The sequence below is a fragment of the Manduca sexta genome, chromosome 3 (assembly GCF_014839805.1).
Source record: "Manduca sexta isolate Smith_Timp_Sample1 chromosome 3, JHU_Msex_v1.0, whole genome shotgun sequence".
Classification (NCBI taxonomy): domain Eukaryota; kingdom Metazoa; phylum Arthropoda; class Insecta; order Lepidoptera; family Sphingidae; genus Manduca; species Manduca sexta.
This window is the reverse complement of record NC_051117.1, coordinates 7,516,565-7,539,060: the sequence shown is the minus strand read 5'-3', so window position 1 is coordinate 7,539,060 and position 22,496 is coordinate 7,516,565. Positions and strand designations below refer to the sequence as shown.

The 22,496-nt window shown below is 32.9% G+C and overlaps 1 protein-coding gene across 1 annotated transcript in view; it reads left to right on the top strand.

Moving 5' to 3' along the window:
* Positions 1-22,496, top strand: part of LOC115451392 (zinc finger protein 135) — a 91,508-nt gene that overhangs the window by 30,651 nt on the left and 38,361 nt on the right.

Genomic DNA, 22,496 nt, shown 5'->3' with positions numbered 1-22,496 from the left:
TAAATAAAACACCATGTTAACGTTTACTCGTGACTCGCATAGGACAGCCTTAGCCTAGTATGGGAGTCATTGTTAACTATTATAATTTTTAAAATGTTCTTTTGGTAAATAAATATATTTCATTATTGAATATAAGGTCGTATATACAGAGAACATGATTGTAACAAGACTAGACTTTAGATTCTAATTTTCACCCTAAATGTAATACAAATAGAATCCAGTTTCGCAAAAATTATGTAGCGATGATAAAACTCACGAAAAGTGCCAAAACTCGAGTACGATCACAAAATTTTTACTCGTTCAATCTTCCCGCGAGAACTAACCAAACAATACTTGTTAAAACGTTTATGTTTATAGCGAAAATAATAAAAAACAATACGTTGTTCGAGTGAAGCCCGGGGCAAAAAGTTATTTCCTATAAGAAAGCATCGTAAGACGAGTTATAAAAACGAATCACGGAAAAAAACATCGTGTCAGGGCGTAGAGCGTGATGAAAAACTGCATGTAGTGCCGTCTCGCTCGCACTCGTGCTCTCGCCGCGCCCGAGCGGTCTTGATACTTGCTTTTATATGAACTTTCACCTGAAAGTGGGTGTTTTAGGGTGGATTTAGAAGATTATACGCTTAGTCGAATGGATCTAAAAACTTATGAGTAGAATAAATAATAAAATTTAAATTAAATGCCTATTTTTCTTTCCTTCTAGAGATTCAGTTTCACTCTAATTTGTATTTTAATATTTAATAACGTCTATATTGTTATACACTCAATGCTTACCTTGTTTTTTAATTATCTTCTCTCAGAGAATAAATTACAAACTAAAATTTTATTCATAAACTTTTAGGTTTAATATTGAAACTAAAACAGCAACGAACCGAATATAAATCGTTACCTCATAAAGTTTTTAGTACCCACATCAAAGGAAATCTCAATTTTACACCAGCTAATGTCTTGAGACAGATTGTCCGCTCCACATTAACTTAGGAAGTCCAATCCCACACAATTGGACGAAACGCAAAGCAACTTTCATAGCAAGTAGGTTAGTAATAACAAAACTGTTACGTAATAGAAAACCACCAAGAAGTGTTAAAAGAAACGAGTCTCAAACTAAGGAACCGCGTGGATATAACCGACTATAATAAAAAACTTAGCAAGTACCTACACATAAGTGCATTACGATGCCATGCTTCTATAACTATGGTACTTATAAACAGTACGCCTGCAACCCACGGAGACGGCTACACAACGATTTTTTGCAGCACATTTGAAAAATACATTTTGACGTAAACAGACCTATTTGCTGTTAAAGAGTTGAGTGAAAAAAAATCAGCACGCTTACGGTCTATGGCCTGGTGTTCTAAATTTAAACGTTTGTGACATAATAAGGAAGTTGCCGTCTCGCTGTTGGACTTTTTTACGTGCAAGTGAAGTGACGTTTGACATTTCGTGAGATGAGTTGTCATTTACGTGGTTGTGTTCGATTTTTAAACAAACGTCATAGATGCAGGTATTTATTATTTTAAATTGATTTGTGTTTCTGAGTATCAGCGCATTACGCTTTATAAAATAAAAATAATCTACACGTCGTATAAGTTTAGAAAGTAAATTTACAATATTGGTGACAACTATATTGTACAGGATATCCGTTTATCAGACAAGTACATATAATTAATAAGTTTATTGAGAATGATGCAAATTTATAGAATTGAATAAACAAAATTAGTATTGCGAAATTGAATAGAATCTAAGAGGTATATGGTTGTTCCCTTCTTGTACATAACGTGATTATAAACCTAACTCTAGTAATAAATAACGTCAATTTTAATTTATCTGCCAAGTACCGCGGGCCAATTTAGTTTTAAAGTTTATAGTTTAATTATTTTTTAGATATAATTGGTATAGAAATGTAATATAGTATGAATCATTGTTGCTTATAGATATTTCATAATGTTGGGTAATGTTATCGGATAATATAATCATGTATTTTTGATAAATTGTTATGGTTAAAAATTGGCTTTTAATAAGGGTGATCAGTCGTTTAATTAATTTAAAATAATGTTTTGCATACTTTTATAGTTCGTACTTATATTTTAATACCCTAAAGATTCTACTTATTTAGATTTCCTGATTATTTATAGGAACTTTTTATTATTTAATTTTTCAGTATATTGTCAAACATATGACAAGAAAAATAAATACATGTTATATATAATATATTATAATACGCACAATCGTCTATAAGTATAAATTGCCATAGCTATTCCAATATTTTCAACAAAGTACAAACGATTATCTCGTTTCAATTTACACATTACCTGGTCTAAGTTAGTGCTTAAGAGAAAGTGACCTAACCCAAAGAGCAAGGTAAAAGTCAGCGTGACATTTAGTTTAACATTTTTACTTTATTTTTATGTTGCTGACTTTCTATTTTTGTGCCAAGCGTAGCATTTGCCCTGTGCACTATGTCGGGACGTGATTTTCGCTATTTTAACGTCTAGTTCTAAAGCAATAAATGTTATGATTTGGATTAGTAGAGATATATTGTAATTTCTTATTAGGATTTATAGAGGCGAGAGAAAAAAATATTTTTTAATATCCTTTTTATTGTTTTTACTAATTCACTGACCACTAGACTATATTAATGACAATGTTGGGTGTTACTCCTTTGGTTTAGGTAGGTTTGAGAACTGCAATATTGGTGTTGGAAAACCATACATACATGAGCGATGGAATCTCTAGTCCATGTGGCAGAATTTGATTTTATAATTTACTATGTTTTACTTAGACCAAAACCGATTTATCGAATCTTTAGTTTTAGGAATCTTTGCCTCCATATTTCATATAATATATTATTAGTAATACCAGCTTGTATTACATACTGCTTAAAGCTGAGCACGGGCCTCTTCTACTGGTATGGTGAGGCCTCAGGCTACTACGCTAGCCTAGTGCAGGTTGGTAGACTTCACATACCTTTTGAAATTTTTATGGAGAACAAATAATTAAAGTATATTATACTGATTTCTTATGTTTATGCAATTGTAAGATGTTGAATTTTTTTTTCTTATATTATCAAAAATAAAATTATAGCATGCGGGTAGATATTGTAACTATGTATTTTCGGACGATCAACGCCTCAGTCCACCCCGTAACGAAAATTATAGTATAAAAAACAACGATAAAATCCGAAAAAATGTTTTAATTACTGTATATTATTTCCATAAGGTGTCTTTTGGTGTATCAAATAAAGCTTTATTGCCGAATTAAACCAGTTCCAACTGCTTTCACAATAACGCAATAGATTTGATAAACAAAATATTGGCAATATGGCGGAAAATATATTCACAACGTTTCATTATTTACAAAAAATAAGTTTGAAGTAAACATATCAGATTACTGTTTAGAAAACAAGCTTTATATTTTGCTTTATTTATCTATGTATGTACTTTTGATTTTAATGCGCAGTTTTTATAAAAGAAAGAATAATTATTAATTAAAATTGTATTTTCTAATAATTTTGTAGAGATTATCAATAAAGTAAATGAAAGGATCATTATATTTAATGAAGAATTTAAACTGGCATTATTTTGGTGACCATTAAAGCACGTGATGTTCGGCAATCTGATATTTGATACTATTTAAATATTGTATTTAATATAATTCTACCAAATATCAAGAGGAGGTTAAAATAGAAGAACAGTTTTTATCGATGTTATATTTGAATTGCAATGCATTTTCTTCAGATATTAAGTAACATAAACAAATCAGATAAAAAAATAGTTTGGAACGTTATAAGTTACTTCTTCTATATTTGAAACTATATAATGTAGAGCATTCGAATAAGCGTTACTTTTTTGATTTTAGAATGTTTTTTTGTTTATAATAAGTTTTAGACATTTTATCTACCAGTAAGGAATATTGTTGTTTATTCGGTTCACATTTAATTTATAATATATCCTTATAGATGTATAAATAAAATATGTAATTAAGTATGTGTGTATATTTCGGTTATATAAATAAAGTTTCCTGTTTTTAAATGAGGAGTTATTTTAACAAAGGTATTGCATTGATTTATTAAACCTTCAAATTCGTAATAATATATGACAAATAAAAAACATAGGCATGTAGGTATTAAAGAAACCAAACCTTTTTAGAACATTACCCATTTAAAACAAAAAATGCATGTTGTAAAAACAACAAGTAAAACATTAATTAGTTGATTAATAACGTTTATTTGTAAAACCGATCTTAAAATTAATCCCATAAAGCATATTTTCACTCTCAAAGATTTTAATCTAAAATTATAATAAACATAAACCTCAAAAAGGAATTGCAAACAGTATCAAAAGCTCACGCGCAAGACCTTTGCCTCGTCATGTAGAGAAAATATTAAAAAAACACTTTGTGAGAATAAAATTTAATTATTTGAAAACTTTGCTGGCTGGCTGAGATTTTAAAAATAAACTTCTTTTGTCCGACGCTCTCAGGGCTATTCCGACTTTATCTTTTGCGGGGACATTTATCTGCTACTCATTCATCGTTAATGTGTACTTTGTGTGGACTTCTTGATGATTTACCTATTTCAATTTTTAGCTTGCTTTTGTTTAAAAAGTATAATATTAATGTAAGATTTGATAGAAGCCTTAGTAAAGTACTGTGTACAGTAAACTGTAATAGGTTTATGTGAGATTTTGCTTCGAAAAACATTTATTATTTTTATTAATTAGATAGCTTAAGTTTTGGTATAACAATTGTATTTTTGGCTATCTTTTAGGGCATGTTTTAGGTTAAAACATACGACGAACTCTGCATTTTTGCCTATAAATTCCAAACACGTTATTATTAGCCTTCTAGTATCTCTATTAAATTATAACAGTCCTACGTTGCCGATATTCGTCACACGAGGTTACAAGTCGTGACAAATACGAGCATAGAGACGTCACTAAATCCATACGTGACTCTATTTAAACGCTTTCGCATTTCTCAAGTTCATTCACATTCGCTTATCACATTGCGAAAATATCTAAAGAGTGTCCATGTAAAAAATTACACAACACACTAACACATGTAGAGACAATAAGCATGTTGTTGCGGTAGGTCGGGCACTGGAGAGAAAAATGTGCGCATATCGGGTTCAGCTTTGATATATTGTAATATTATATTGTTTTTGTATTTAATTAGGTCGGTGTTGTGCAAGTGTTGCTTTGGCGTGTGCAAAAATGCGGTGCGGATTTAAATGTTGACTTAAATTGATATGTTTAAATAAATAAGTTTATAGGCTATCAAGAATATTGTGTATAAAGAGTTATATAGATAGAGTTATTGAAAACTTGACTTTTTTCGGAATATTTTTTTTCCGGACCTAAAAGTCTATATTATGGTAAATCTAAAAACTGTCTATCCGTTTGTGAAATTTAATATTATTCCATTCTGTCCTAAAATAATATCTGTACTATTACAGATTATTCTTAATTTCCATACAAATATCTTTATGCATAACAATGTATCATAACTATGTTTCTATTTATTTTTTGTCTTCACAAATCGAAGCTAAAGTCAATTTCGGCTACTAAAGTAATTACAGTAACTTTGACTTTTAAAGAAAAATAACAGACATTCTTATAATGTACCCATTAAAAAAGAATGTTTCAGACAATTCAATTAAAAAGCTTTTAGACGCATTAAAGTCGTCTACAAATTATATCTTTTTTATGTTTTTCGCTTAGAAGCAATTTCATTGAGATTCTTGTAAATATTTCGTGTTATAAAGTATTTTTTAACCTTAACGGTAAGAAACATAGAAATCTAATTTATTTATTTCCAAAAAAAATTAAGTAATTTAGATGTGTCAATCACATACAATATGTACAATTTATTATAACTAAAATTAATCATAATTTTGTTGAAATAGATGAAAAACATAATTTCAAATAAATGTAGAGTTGAAATACATCAGGAATAGACTGGAGCGAATACCTAAAAAGAGAATAATATTTCTTCCGTTTGTCTAAACTTGTTCGGCGCACGCGCACCGTTTTGCATGTGGGCGTAGCGCTGGTGTGCGTTAAGGGATAGAATGTGAAAAAAACACGCCCATCACACTATTACGCATAAATCTTTACAAATATTCTGGTAAAGTCGTAGGTAATGAGACAAAGAGTTGTAATAATTTCAGAAATCTTTATTAGGTTTTGGGTCTCTAAAGATGCATTTATTATTAACAGCACGACTTTTAATCCTATAAAACGCTCCAAATACCACATATGACAAACACTCAAACACATTTTAGCGCACTGTCCAAACTGTCTTGATTTTAAACATGAGTCATAGACAAACGCGAAGTGATTGCATACACCGCCTTAACCGAGCGTGTACACATGGCCTACAAACGGACGCGTGTGTGCGTGATGCGTGCGCGCAGCTCTTGTCTTAGGTTAGGGAGGTGAGCGAACTCTCGCGTTTCGCCCGCGGCGGCGTTTTATTTTTATTGCAAGTGTACACGTGGACCATTGGCAGACACGCGCCTTCCTTGTTCCTTCATTAGGATGTTGTGTGAAAAGAAAAAGTTTGAATTTAGAATGAAACGTTTTTTACGTACTGACTGGAATTCAATTTTCTTTAAACTTATTTTTCATGTTAGGCATTTCACAAATGTAAAAATTAACATTTTGTAATAACAAAAATGGCATAATTAAAAACACAATGACATTAACAAAAAGAAAAAAAATAAAACCATTTACACACAATAAACAATTTGGAATACAATCGGAAAAGGAAATAAGTTTAAAAACGGAGCCATTGTGGCGTAATCGATTTAAAAATGCAAGTTCGATGTCCGTGATCGTGACATGCGCGGGCGCATGAATACTGCATGCGGCTGCATACGACGCCTTTCGACGCAATAACCGCGTTATTTTCGGCAAACTAAATATATTTTTAACCCTGAAAGGTTCAAGTGTAAAGGAGAAAGTATCTTGTTTCCATTTTATGACTACCATACTGCCAAGATGAGGTTTTAGCCAAGAGATATAAACACTCCATTAACATCTGAAATAAAGAATTTAGAAATGTTAACAAATATACTCCTAAAGCCAAGTCCTGAATGATGATGTGAGATCTATTCTTGGCTTTTGCATCATGGATCCCTCCAGTTTACAACACCAAACCCTAGATATCCAAAATGTAAAGTCTAGAAACTTCTAGAGAACTCTATATTCCAGTTATATTTAATAAGGGAATCCCTGTCTTCAATAGGCTCTTGAACGATAAAAATCAAGGCTTTTTCATCAGTGCATTGCACTTGCGTGATAGCGTCGTTTGTTTTCTTATCAGAGACCCTGAGGGAGCGTTCACGTTTTTAAGGTCTTAGGCACAGGTCACTTTTATTTATTTTTCTTGGTATTAAGTGTGGGTAGTGTTTTTAATTCTGTAAACTTATGTAGAGTCACATGTTTGACAATATCGAATATCTGTTTTGAGTTATTTATTTGGCCTCAGTAAAGTGACTGCACTTGCTAAGCAGGATGGGGTTCAACAAGGTAATGTCAGTCTCGGGAAGCCGAGTAGAGCCCAAATAGAGTTTCAACTTACGAGAGATGGTTATCCCTCGTTAGTCGACACAATTACACCAGCCTGTTTAAAACATCTGTATCTTAGAATTGTATGTAGAGGCAGACATAAATAGCCAAATATTGTCATCAGATAGAGTCGTCTAATTAAATCTCGCTCGTCGGTCCATGCGCGTCAAAATTCAACGCTTAATCATTATCATTCAGCCAGACAATTCCCACGCAAATCACCAACAGCCAACACAGCATGGACGTCCGACACACGACCGCGTCCTACATTACACAATGTCTAAACTATTATATAAGCTTAATAAAAAATTCTCTACGCGCAGTCATTTCTCCGATAAACGCGATTAGGTATTGCATCACCGTTCATACACACACATGGATGCTATGTGAGTGACATTTTTATTGTGCTGTGAGTGTGTGAGTGTAGGGTTTTTATGATATGATAATTCTTGATCATGTTTGAATAAAAATATGACAATATAGAAGGATAATGATTTAATTCATGAAAATAGTTTAGTAGAGTTATCATATTTTATTTTTGAGGTTTAAAAATGTTTTAAATGCAGCCTTACAAACGTGTTACTAAAATTATTATTCTTTGAAAAAAAAAATTTCCTTAAGAAGTTTCCTTGTAGTGCCTAAATACTGTCTATAATTAGGAATATTATAAAATAGAATCTATTTGTAATACTATTATAAAATAATATGTCTTTAATATATGCTCTTGATTTATGATAGTACATCTTTATAAGATACCAGGATATTGAATAATTTGATAGTAAACTCCGAAATATAGAGCTAAAATAACGAACAGAGCTAATTAGTTTGTCAAATAATAATAACATAATATAATTACTAATGTAATCAGAAACTGTATTATTTGATTCCGGATCTTAACTTTAGTCATAACAATTAATAGATCTTGTTCCCTACTTACAAGCTAAACTACTACTTAAAAGCCAGTTACAGTTTTAGATTACCAAATTTTAGTTTCTTTTGTTGTATTAAGCTTCTAATTTATGGAACGATGTTTTAGGCTATATTGTCGATTTATTAGGCCTATATTCTTTAGGTCTAAACAATGCTTACGTGAAGCAATTTTCGCAAATAGATCGTGTTTAATTTAATTACGTTATAAAAAAAATGTCAGTATGAAACTTGACATTCATTCATAATGAATGCAGTTCAGTGACATGATTTATTCAAAGCTCCTAAACCTTTTGTTCTATTAACGAACAGAATCATCAAATGAATACAACAAATCCTTGGTTGAAACTATATTACGAAAAATACTATAGTCACTTATGTCAGTGCTTTCTCTGGCAGCAAGATGTGCTGATAGAAGTCCTTTTTTACGCTGTTAGTTCTATGTGTGTGTGCAGTACAATTGCGGCGTGGGTGTGTGCGTGCTATCGCGGAAAGAAATGAGGTTATCTGAATGTGCCTGTCATTGTCTCCCTGTTAGTCTGCCGTAGAGCGGTGCCGATGTAGAGAAATTTGCGAATTGTTTATTGGTAGAGTTTTTGACTACGTAAGTGTTTTGTAGGAATATAGATTAAAAAATATTAGATTTTTACTGTTGTGTTACTGGCCAAATTTTTTGCTGATATTAAACAGTGTGTTTATGTAAGATGACCTTGATATTTGGTTAATTAAAAAGTCATAGTTTAAAAATGATTTAACTAGTAAACTGAAATCGAGCTTATTTCATAATAAAACACATAGTACAAAAAAAATTGTCTTCAAATCTCACTTCCTCACAAATATTAATTTTGCAGTTACTAAATCAAAAAATACATTTGTAAATTATATAATATTAGAGTCAGAAAGCGTAGTTCTCATAATTAGCAGATGCATTAAACATATAAAACATTCCAAAGAGATGCGACTCTACAAAAAAAAAAAACTTGTAAAGTCCCAAATCGACAACTCTATCAAACATAAAAAATCGAAATCTCTGCTCTACCCTACACTACCCACGCACACAAACGCTCGCACACAAGCGGCTCGGTTTGTTGACATAGGTCAGTGTCGGAACGGCACAGTGTTTATTGCCTTTTTTATTTACACCGGCCGTGCCGGGATGGTTGGAGTGCCGGCCCGCATTTTTGTCGTCTGACTAATTCCCAAGGCGTGGACTGACGTTGAGAGCTGAAACTGTTCAAAGACTGAAGGCGGATTTCTGGTTACTTGTTATTAGACTGGTAGGTCTTTTATATGTGAGAGTTGACCTGGGTAGGTTTGCCGGGCAGGTCACCGCAATGTCTATATCTACTGTCAAGCAGCAATGTGAAGTCACTGTTGTGTTTAAGAACATTTTAACTCGACATAATGAGATTTAACATCTCATGTCTCAGGATGGCAAGCGCAGTGGAATGTCAAACAAGACTTTGAAATTCAAGGTGTTGGGTGGTGTTTCTGCTGTTTATGAGTGATCGTATCGCTTACCATCAGGCGAAGAGCTAGCTCGACTCATCATACAAAGCAATAAAAACTCTATCAAGAGCTCAGCAAAGTGACCTCATTCCAAATGTTGAGTGAGATTACATCTAAGAAAGAAGGCAACCGGAGAACAAAAGTAAACAAAAGTGTCCTAGTATTCTTGGGCAAATGTTGTTTAGTCTTTTCATCAAGAGCCTGGTAAAGAATTTATGGTTACTGACTTTTTCAGTTATATCATTGATTCTGTATAGCTTGGACAATTATTTGGTGTATACTCAGAATCAGCTTGAGGTCTGGAATTTATGCGCGATATGGCGATAGTCTCATAAACGGAACACTCGTGACTAAAAGCGAGTGTTCTGGTTGTCTATCTGCATACCCCTTCGCAGACAGAGGCGTGATGTTTTGTTTTAATTATATTCTCTTCATCATTTGAGGAGTATGGAAGCGTATTTCTGGCTCCTGTTTCGTTGGGTATGCGTTGATTCTTCTTGGCATAACTGACTTGGACTTATTTGAGTGTTGAAATCCTTGAACTAATTCTTTTAACCCTTTTGATAGAGTTTGGAAACGAATTTCTGTTTTATTTTAATAGTTTCTTAGGGCAATGTTGGTGTACTCTTTATGATGAAAAAATTTCCTTTGAATTTTATATTTTAGGGTATCAACAAAGTTATCCTTCTGATCTATTGTCATGGGAAAAATATCTATATTCCCTCGTATACCTCCGCTGTGTCATGATATATGTCCAGGTACAAAGAGTTCAAGGTAAAGGCACTCATGATTTCTAAGTCGAATTCTGATAGATGCTAACAACCCAGTATAATTTCAGTCAAATATGAACCTGTTCTATTCGTATTTGGGATTCTAATTCCTATACTCGAATGCATTACTCATAACTTGCGTGACCTATGAAGTGTAAAAGATAGAATTGACGAATTTAATCGATAGGTTTTGTGTTTGACATTCATATTAGATCAGTGGACTTATGTTGTTGACATAGCTTCTAGTTTTGAAGAGTTGCGTTCCGGCGTCATTTGGGTCTTTGAGTTGCATCCTAAAATTGAGTTTTTTGGATTTTATTAAAAACACATTTCCCTTTAACCAATACTGTAAGACTGCCTCGTTGGTGTTGTACAGCGTGCGAGGTATGACATCCCTCTGAGGTCCAGGTTGGATTCCCAGGTTGGGCAAAATTATTGAGTTTTTCTACTCAATATCAGCCCGGAGTCTGGGTGCCCGATAATATAACGATAAGCTCGTCTTATCACGAGTTTGAACACACAGGCGAAAGGCGGGTTTCCTATTTTCACCTCTGCCTTCCCCTTAGTGGATAAAGGCGTGATGTGTGTTGCTCGGTTTAGAATATTATAACGTTCATTTATATTCAAAATAACTACAGAAAACTAGCTTTTTGAGATATTAAATTCAGTTAAACTAGACATTTCCAGTCTCCATAAATCCTTTTTGAATACAACTATTAGGCTTAAAAATCAAGTTTTTACTATTACAGGAAGTCCAATAGTCAGAGCGCATTCCCCTGTGGGCGTAGGGTCGCGATAAGGGTATCTTAACAGCTATCTCGAAACTAGACTGCAGAATCGTTCCTCTCGCTCACACTTAGTACTAAAGAAAGGGACGGAACACGCCGTGATTTATACCGGACCGCTATCTTGTATTGAGAATTAGTGAATAAATAATAATGAGGCTCGATATATAGATGCAGATTTAGTATTAAGACTCCAGTTCTGTTACGTGCGTGTTAATTAAAAATAAATCTTAATATAGTTTGGGGAATTTATAACTGTATTACAATATGCGTAGGACACAAATTTCAAATATGGGAAATTGATCTTAGAGTTCAGTTTACAGATGAAATAGGCGGATGATGTAATGATTGACAGCATATATAACTACAGAATAATCATAGATTTAATTTCAGACAATTTGTAGGTGAGCTACAATTTTCTCGTTCTGTAGTCATTGAAAATATGTAAGCTCATTTCCTGAAAAGAGTGTACTAATCAGACATAATAACATAGTTTTATAATAACATGTTGACATCAATATATTCAGAGTTAGTTTATACGTTTGTTGAAACTGAAATAATTTTGAGGCGTATTTCATTCATTCTTTTTGAATATTATAAACGTAGATTTTTAAAGATAACGGAAAAATGTTAGAAAGGTAAAAAAGCCCGCCATGTTGTGGTAAAATACGAAATATTTTTTTTGTATTGACAACCTTTAAAAACGAGAAAGTTAAAGTACGCCGTCAAACCAGGTTTTTTATTTTCCTGGTCAGGCTATAAACTTAGGGTAATAGCATGATATTTTGTACACGGATAAACCTGAAATATAATAAAGGCTATTATCCCAAAGCACAATAAAACTTTCCGATTACAAAAATCAATAAATAGGCTGTTTATTAATGCATATTCAATTTAACATGGACAAAACTGCATTCACAGCTAGTATATATTGTCATAATACATTGGTCATTATAACGAATGCGTCATAATCCTCAGATAAATATAAGATAAAGAATCGTAAAATAGGTTGAGATTTTTAGAGAAAACAAACACAGTTAACTTATGTTATATATTATAAATAAATGTTCTGACGTATTTTGTTATAGAATTATCTAAATTTTCTAATAGAAGACAGTGACGAATAATGAAGTTTTCCGAAAGGCAACCCGATACAACATATAAGTACTAATATGCAAGAAGGTCAACAAAATCGTTCTAATATTATCATAATGATTTCTTATTACGCGAATGTTAGACATTAAAATTAAACTACTTTTCGGATTCTATCGCGGTTTTTTATATTTAAGTTTTCTCCCGACTTTTCGAAGACTTTTCAGCCTTCATGGTCACGGGGGGCACTGGACTCCCAGTCCCATAAAAAACCTCGATAAAATCCGAAAAGTAGTTTAATTTTAATATATTATTATTTTACATAAATTATGAAAGAGAAGCCGACAGGAATAGTCCATAGACCCTTCGCTACTAGAAGAACTGAAAAACATGACGAATTAATTCGTCATAATAACACATAGCTTTATTCCCCAAGGCGTAAGGTTGCAACTAGAGCACACACTTTTCGTCTGTATTCTGTCCCATGTGATGGGAATGAACATCAACATTAACTTCCAACACCACCACAAATAAAAATAGATTTATCATAAAAAAAATAGATGTGATTATTTTTGTACGCTGTCCAAGGAACCCAGATTAATGGTTAGATTTCTGCCAAGAAAAAACAGCTATAAAGAAAATGCCCTTATCGGCCGCCGGTGGGCAGTGATCCAAAATCCTCTAAACGTACGGCCATACTCGACTATAACTGTATTTCGTAGCGTATCTAAAATAAAATAGCTTTCGTGGTAATAGATAAAAAGCCTAATAGAGGAAATATAATAAAACTAGCTGACCCGACAGACGTTGTACCGTCTTAACTATGAATTTGTGTGCATACTGAAATACGCTGAAATTTACTTTTCTTAAATTTCTAACGTTCCGCTCAACTTCCTTAATTTTTTCTTTCAAAGAACCTTCTCCTGACAATAACAAAAATAACAAAAAATAGTGAAATCGGTCCAGCCGTTCACCCGTGATGCGATGACCAAGGGAAATTGACATTGATTTTTATATATATAGATATAAGTGCGTTAACCTTGCTTGGGCATTTTCGACTCTATTGAATGGAATACCGAGACAAAAGTCCGTAGGTTGAAAGCCCAAGACACTCCTCAATTTTCGAAGATGTGTGAATTCTTTGTCAATTATCGCTTGCTTTAACGGTGAAGGAAAACATCGTGAACCTGCATACTTAAGAATTGTCCTTAAGAATTTAAAAGGTTTGTGAAGTCTGCCAACCTGCACTAAGCCAGCGTGGTGGACTAAGACCCTCTCAGTAGAAGAGGAGGTCCATGCTCAGCCAGCTCGATACTTATACACGAGAACTCTGTCAAGCCTTCACGTCTGAACTACGAAACTGATTTCGATGTGATTTGGTATGGAGATAGATTAAGATCTTAGGAAGGAAATGATGACTTTTTAACCTAGAATAACTTTCACGCGGGCAGAACTGCGAGCAAAAGAGAAAAGAGAGTTATATTTTTGTATGCGTGCACGGCTAAGTGACTACTGCATCTGATGGTAAGTGGGGTCCAATAGAATGTCGAGACGAGAGATGATTACCCCTTATAATAATAATAATAATAATAATAATATCAGCCCTGTATTATATACTTGCCCACTGCTGAGCACGGGCCTCCTCTACTACTGAGAGGGATTAGGCCTTAGTCCACCACGCTGGCCTAGTGCGGATTGGTAGACTTCACACGCCTTCGAAATTCCTATAGAGAACTTCTCAGATGTGCAGGTTTCCTCACGATGTTTTCCTTCACCGTTAAAGCGAACGATAAATTCACAAAGATTACACACATGATTTTAGAAAAGTCAGAGGTGTGTGCCCTTGGGTTTTGAACCTGCGGACATTCGTCTTCGCAGTCCGTTCCACACCCAACTAGGCTATCGTCGCATTTTACCCCTTAGTCGACACTATTATGCCTGTTGAATATACACAGACAAATCCCGGAACGCGACATACGTGAGCCACTGGCAGGTTTCAACACCTTGTGTATGTTATTCGCTATCCGGGTTGATATAAAATATATCCTACCTACATATATATAAACGTAGTTCCAAGTGGTTTCATTATGACCGCTTACCATAGACGTCGCGGTTACATCTAAGTATCACGGAGTCTCAACATCATTCAGTTTAAAAAATGTTTACGAAGTGTACAAATATATTTGCACAGTTTGCGAGGCAAGGCCGGTTATTTGCAGCCAGTGAGTAATCGCCTTGAATCGATCGCTTGTCCTTTTTAAATTTCTCCGTTTTGTGTGGTCGGCTGTTATCGGGAATATGCGTCATTTGTTTTAAATCGTTGGGTAAACAATTGTTTATATAGCGGATAAAATAAGTATTTTATATTGATATTTTATTTTTATGAATATTGTGATATTGTAGGTCGCTATTTATAATACGTTTGTGAGGAAAAAATACTGTAAACACACACATCACGCATTTATCCCCGAAGGGGTATGCAGAGGCGCAACCAGGGCACCCACTTTTCGCCAATTGTTTCGTCCCATGATGTGATAGGGGGCGAGCCTATTGCCATATCGGGCTGATACTGAGTAGGAAAACCCAAATATCACTTAGGCCGACCCGGGATTCGATCTCAGGACCTCCGAGCGCTACCGTACCGCGCATGCAATACAACTACGCCACCGAGGCAATATAAAATACTGTAGTTATTCTTTAAAACAATAATTGTACTAATGAGAAGTTAAATATGTTATCTCTAAAATGACTACCTCGATTATGAATTTTATTTTCCTAATAGAAAGATATTTTATTCTTTACCACATTAGCCTTCTTTTGTAAAATGACAGAGCGAATAAAAGCTAGGCATTTCTACGGTTTTTACGGAAGGAAAATTTAAATTACCTATTGTGTACCGACTTTCAACTATTAAAATTAGTATTAAAAAAAACACAATTTTCTTTTTTCCTCAATATATTGTAGATAAAATATTATTTAAGTGTATGTAGGTTAGGGATACTTAACATCTTTTGTCTCTACCGGCGGGTCCGCATCCGTAAACTTATTTCCCCGCGTTAAAAATAAATAACAAGATGTTGCAAATTACAGATTTCTGGTGATCCAAATTTCTTCATTTCACATCATAAATTTCGCAAAAATTTGTTACGTAGGTCGCGTTCGGGGATCAGCCTGTGTATATCTGTAAATGACCGGCATAATTGTGTCGACTGGCAAGGGTTAATCATTGCTCCTCAGTTAAGACCATCTGAAAGTCATTCCTCTTACCATCAGGCGTAGTGGGGTTACTTTGTTATGTCAATATAAAAATCTTTTATACAAGTCCGGCATCCATGATTCTTCTGTTATTGTGGAAGTTTTGAGCAAAGAAAATCACCTTAGTCTTCTAATATTGGGGTATTTTTTAAATGTGAACCCAAGTTACTCACTTACCCGTCTTACAAGCTAGGGTTCTGAAGAAAATAGCTCATCGCAAACTTCAGCCTAAACTACTAGATTTTAGGGATACTAAAAATCCAATGAAATAGACTTAAGAAAGCAAAATTCGCAATTTCTTTTACTTATACAACATTCTTATGCCAGTTATTTTATTTAGAAAAAAAATACTCAACCGCGTTTGAAAAAAGAACTACGAGAACAATCTGGAAGTATATTCTTTCAAAGAATTATCCAAATCTGTCAATAAATGACTGAGTTTCGGAGTTACAAATAAAAAAGACAAATTGAGAACCTCGTTCTTTTTTTGAAATCCGATAAAAAATTAAAAAAAAAAGAACAATCGCACGCAACTTTGTTAGTCACACACGCCCAACTGCCGCGAACGTGTTAATTTGTCACTCGGCCGCAATTTTTAAACGCTGTGTAATAACACCTCACAGTTTTAATCGTCCGACAATTTTTGTATGCTTTTTTAAACACACGGGAAGTGATAAGTTGTTAATTGGCAGTTTGACACCTGTTTGTTTGGCCATCGTGGGAATCGACGAGTGTGGATTATAAGGTCGATTTTCGCGAGATATGATTCGATATTTGAATCGCGCGCTAGATTTATTTTGGTTTGTAATTTTATTTTCATTATTTTATAATTTAAGGATATCATTGCTGGATAAAAACGATTTTAGTTGATGTATTATCTTCATTAATTATATTGAACATTAATGCTACAATTTAAAATCTGTCGGACTTAAAGTCTGAAATATCTGGAAAGACTATAACATCTCTGATAGGCATATTATTTTTTGAATCAATTACCTTTATCACATTTTTTATCTATACATTTTCCCGTAAATTGTATTTTAAAATTACATACAAAACCGTTACCCAATGTAGAAACAGAACTCAAGATTTTCCTATCGATAAACTATATACACAGCCCGAAACTGATACTAAACCTAAAATCACATCTGTGCTTACTGCTTACCCTCCAAAAATGAAAAATGAGAACGAAAAAAGGCATGAAGTTACTTCATAATATTAATCTATTTTAAAAATCAAATTCAGAACATCTCGCGGCCAGTTACCGATAAAATGCATTCGATTTTTAAAATATAAAACGTTAAAGAATACTTACAGCCGATTTCGGCCGCATTTTTCGACGTACACGAATGAATGAGTAATTTTTCTGAACTTGACTCTCTTTCGTTCATTATAAATAAACGTGTTGATGTTTTTTTCGTTCGTTCTGACCGAGTTCTTGATTCATTGAGTTCGGAATTGGATCAATGTTGAATACCGAATATTTTATGCATTTTTCTTTTTTGTTTTGTAAATAATTTCAAGTATATTAGCTTGTGATAGGGATCTTTATATATGGAAGGTATAGCTTTGTCTCTAGTATCTACTATGGTGCAACAACCCTTGATTGTTATAATTTTGACGGCCTGATCTATGTCCTAGTACTATTTTATATCATTCACGTTGCTTCTGGACATTACGGTGATAGTCTTAAAGAGGATTGCTATAATATATAACGTGGTAAATACAACATGGCGTTTATCGTTGGTATTGGGTTTTTCAGCTAGAATAAGGTCGGAATCAAAATACGGTTGAAGGTACTAGGACTGCCTCGTTGGCGTAGTTGTATTACATTACGACTGCAGTAGTAAGCTCTCGGGTTCGATTCCCGGGTCGGGCAGTGATATTGAGTTTTTGAGTCAATATCAGCTCGAAGTCTGGAATTTTTGCCCGATATGTGCGATAGGCACGCTCTTATCATGGGACGGAATACACATGGCGGAAATGGGTGCACCAGTTGCGCCTCTGCCCACCCCTTCAGGGATAGAAGGCGCGTATATAATACGTCTATTACTTGTAACAACATAGCGAAATGTATAATGCGCCTCTAAGAGTACTTTTTTATTTCTATTTTTATTTACCGACTGATGGTACTTTAAAACGCTATTTCATGCAAAAAAAAGTCTGTTATTAAGCTGTCCCGAAACGGGACAATATTCCTAAAATGTGCTCGCCATATTTCATACTTTTTGCGTGGAAGCGTTTAATTTTTTATAGCGTTAATTACTTGAAGGGGACGGCTGACTGATTGTGTATTTACCCGACTAACGAAAAAGGGTAATGCTTTTTGCTGGTGAGACGTTTTGCGGTGGACTCTTACAGCGCCTTAGAATGTCCAAAAACACGATTAAGTTTTTTTTTATTGCTTTGGATGACGAGACGAGCTTGCCGTTCGCCTGATGGTAAGCGATACGACCGATAAACAGTAGAAACACCAACACCTTGAATTACAAAGTATTGTTTGGTATTCCACTGCGCTCGCCATCCTGAGAGATGTTAATTATTATGTCCAGTACACTGGCTAGAATTTCCTTCAAACCGGAACATAACAGTGACTACACACAGCTAGGCGGTAGAAATGGATATAGCAGCGGTACCTACCCAGGCGGACTCTAATATGAGATACCTACCACCCAAAAAATGTCGATGGTTATTTTGATGTTTGTGATTGGATCAATGCGTCACTCACGTGTTTGTCTTTCAACCAATCACAATAAGGAGTAGTGATTTTTGTTATATTCTAAGCTCACAGTAGGTACTTTCCGTTTTTTTTCTTTTTTTTTTGGAGTGGCTCGGCATTATGGTTACTGCACCTGATGTTAAACGAAGTGAATGACATAGAAACAGTATTCGAGATATAAATTAGTGTCTATCCGTTTATCTAGGATATTGTCTGTTTGTCAAATTTCATCAAAATCTGTTTAATGGTTTCTTTACTTCAAACATCCAAAAATAATATAAACCTTGTGATATAGGAAATTTTAAAATATATAGGTAATAAAACATAAAATACTAATATGATTTGAAGTTAATATAACATTACATACAAAAACCATTTACAGTTTAAAATATAATTCGCTATTACATCAATAACAGCAATAATTCACGAGCGTACGTTTCCGGGACTGAACCTAAGACCTCGGCATCATATCGCATCAAAAGCATAAATTCTTTGCAATTTCTTAGTTGCGTGATCGAAACGTCTAGTCCCACTTTCTAACACGCGTGAAAGGGTTACACTGCTGGCCAAAAGTATAGGCCACATTTAAATAAAGATTATATAATTAAATTTAAACTTCGAATTTTTGTGATTTACTTAAATTATTTTCAAATATTTAATGTTTTTTTTTTGGTCTGGCAACGTGGGAAGGCTTTGGGTTCGATGTTGTGTGGTTCATTTAACACGATTTTTTCGGAACTGGAGATTTAAAGCTAGCGGCTTACCCTACAAACATAGTAAAACCATTTCTGCCATATTGAAAAAGTGCAGTGCTGATGTAGACGTTTGACAACATTTTTGACAAATTATCCTATACAGTATGATAATGGTTTTATATAAATATTACATAAAAAGCTACAAATAAATAACTTTATAACACAGACTTGTAGTCGCCCTTATATTGCCAGGAATATTTTGATGTATTTTACGTACATTTCAAAAGATTTTTATTATTACGAACATAGATTCATAAAAAAACAGTATTAATACATCATAGTCATTTTTTGTTAATATTTAATCATTACTTAACTCAATGCATTTTTAATAAAGATATATTTATATGTGAATTAATTAGCAAACCAATTAGGATTAAGTTCTCCGTAAACAGTAAATAAAACACGTTTTTATGTCAATTATTTTATTTTTAGCCGCACGTTATATTTCTATTAAGATATACGTGTTGTAACTAGTAAATACATATCTCTTAACGTTTTTTCCTGTTAGAGACAAAATAAACTTCTCGGCAAACAAGGAAGAGGATAAAATAATATAATATTTAAATAATTTTTCAAGTAGCAAATGTTATTTAATTGTTTTTTGAATTTGTTTTCCTCCGCTTGAAAATTAATGTACGGGACGTTTAGTTCACGATGTCGTCTTTACCGTGATTGATGTGGTGTAGTGTTGCTTTGCCGTCGGAAAAAATGTGGAATTATGCCAAGTCTGATGTGATGATGGAGGTAACTTTATTTGTAGCGTTACGTGATTTGCCAATTGATTTGTCGCGCTGTCAATACTGAATATGAAAAAATATTTAGATGTTTAGCTTATTTAATTTTTTCGCAATCATACAACTTTGTTCAATGTAATGTTTTTTTATTTTATTTATAGAATTTTATACGAATATTTTTTTTTATACAATTTTTAGAACGCAGTTTACATTTTAATGTTTTAGGGTACAAAAAAATGATTTCACTGAATATTTTATCATTAAATTTTATCATATTAGGAAGATCGATTAGTGCTTACTAATTTATATATTAACTTAAAAAAATATTCTCTATTATTCGTCATAAATTAATTTATATTATTTTATTTAAATTGTTAAAAAAATATTACTCACATAAATAGTTGCATCATCAAATATTTTTTTTTAATTTATTCCTTAACCATTTATAATTTACTTTCAAACTAAAATATACCTAAAGCCTAAGTAAAAAAAGTCGTAAATCCATTTAATACTCGCATGATCACGGCCGGCACTGCACAGTTGCGTGCCCGAAGTCGTTTCTTTGCGATCGCAAGGGTTTTCAATAAACATAGCTAAGCGTGCACAAATAATACAGAGATTAGTTCTAGATTAAGACGATTTAATACATAACAACATCGTATTGATAAAACTTTGTGGCTATTACGCAATTTTATGTTTTTTGAATATAAGACTTATTACAAAGTAATAAAGGTGTTAATTAACATTTTCAGTGATATAAAAACGTCTTTAATGTCTTTCGAAATACTACAATATAAACACACGAACGATCAAACAAAAACTGCATGAAAATTTATACATTTGTTTGGGAGCTACGATGCCTCGGAGACAAACATATATATAAATACACAGCTTAAACTTATAACACATATTTTTTCCGTCGGCAATTAAAACATATTTTGTAATGCCTTTGGCATTAAATCCGCCGATATACACATGTATATATAATACATAAATAAAATAAACATATAAAAACACATTTTATGTTACACCCCATAAATAGAGGATCATACAAGAGTTCTACAGCGAAAAAAACATGCTTTATTTCTTTTCCAAATACGCCTAATTAATTACATTAATATAATAATAAAATTTAATAATTTTGTAGATATATTAATTTAACTCCAACATTAAACTATATAGTTAGTTATAGACTGGACCAGGGCCAAATTTTTGATTCAAAAGTTGTTACCAATTGGTAATAAGTCGCTGTTTTATTAAAAATTTCTGTATGACACGATGTCACGGCGTCCTTAGATATGAATAAAAAACGAATATATACAGAAAATATGCTGATATTCGCATTAAAAACATGGAAAAAATATGAACTATTTTACATTGGTGTTTTGTTTCGTGGTAGATTGAGTAACAATTGCATAAGAGCAAAATGTTTTATGACAATCTTCTCAAAGTCCGCTCTATATAATCTCAGAATTTTTGATTTAACTGAAATACCATACTCGCTGCCAAATTGTAAAAGATAAACAAAATACCCATCAATATCTATTTTTAATCTAAAATGGATCTGCATTAGCATAAGCAGTTACAAGGTCGCCGGTTCAAATCGCGCGATGCTAGTTATGGAGCTTTCTTAATCTATATATCTAATAAAATAGTAACTATCAGGCTGTCTGTACATTGACAGAAAAAAAAGAAATACTAAACAAGATCAATAGAATACAATGTTTAGATTTTTTTCTGTTAGTGCCTATCTTCGAAACTTCTGTATATTTTCATGCAGTTTTTACAGGTGGAAGGTACAAATATAGTATACATATATACATTAAAAAACGTTGTACCTTTTTGTTTTATCTTCGCTCATATTGCGATATTTGGCGTAATTATTTATTTATAAAATAATTAAACAAGGTTACAGAGGAAGATATAGTATCTTTACACAAATTAACCACAACCTGACAATATAACAGGATATGAAAACGTATAGTTATTTACGTTTATAATATTATTAATTTATGAAAAATATGTAGCTACTAATATTTATAACTGTGTTTTTCGAGTGACCTGATTTTATTTGAATTGTTATTGAGTTTTTACTTCAAAATAATTATAATATAGTTTCTCAACGAATAGTTACATTTATTCTATTTTCAAAATAGCAACGTCTTCGTTTAAAAAATCTCGATTTAAGAAGGTAACCTGGAAACTGTTATTCTGTGTAACTGAAATCAAAACAAACGAATAAATTTTAACTTATATTTAAAAAAATTAATAATACTAAAGCAAAAGCTATTCAAATTGTTTGGATATTTTTTGGAGTCAATGCAAAAATGAAAGGCTTTGATTAAATTTGGTACACAGACAGTCCATGTTTTACCCTAA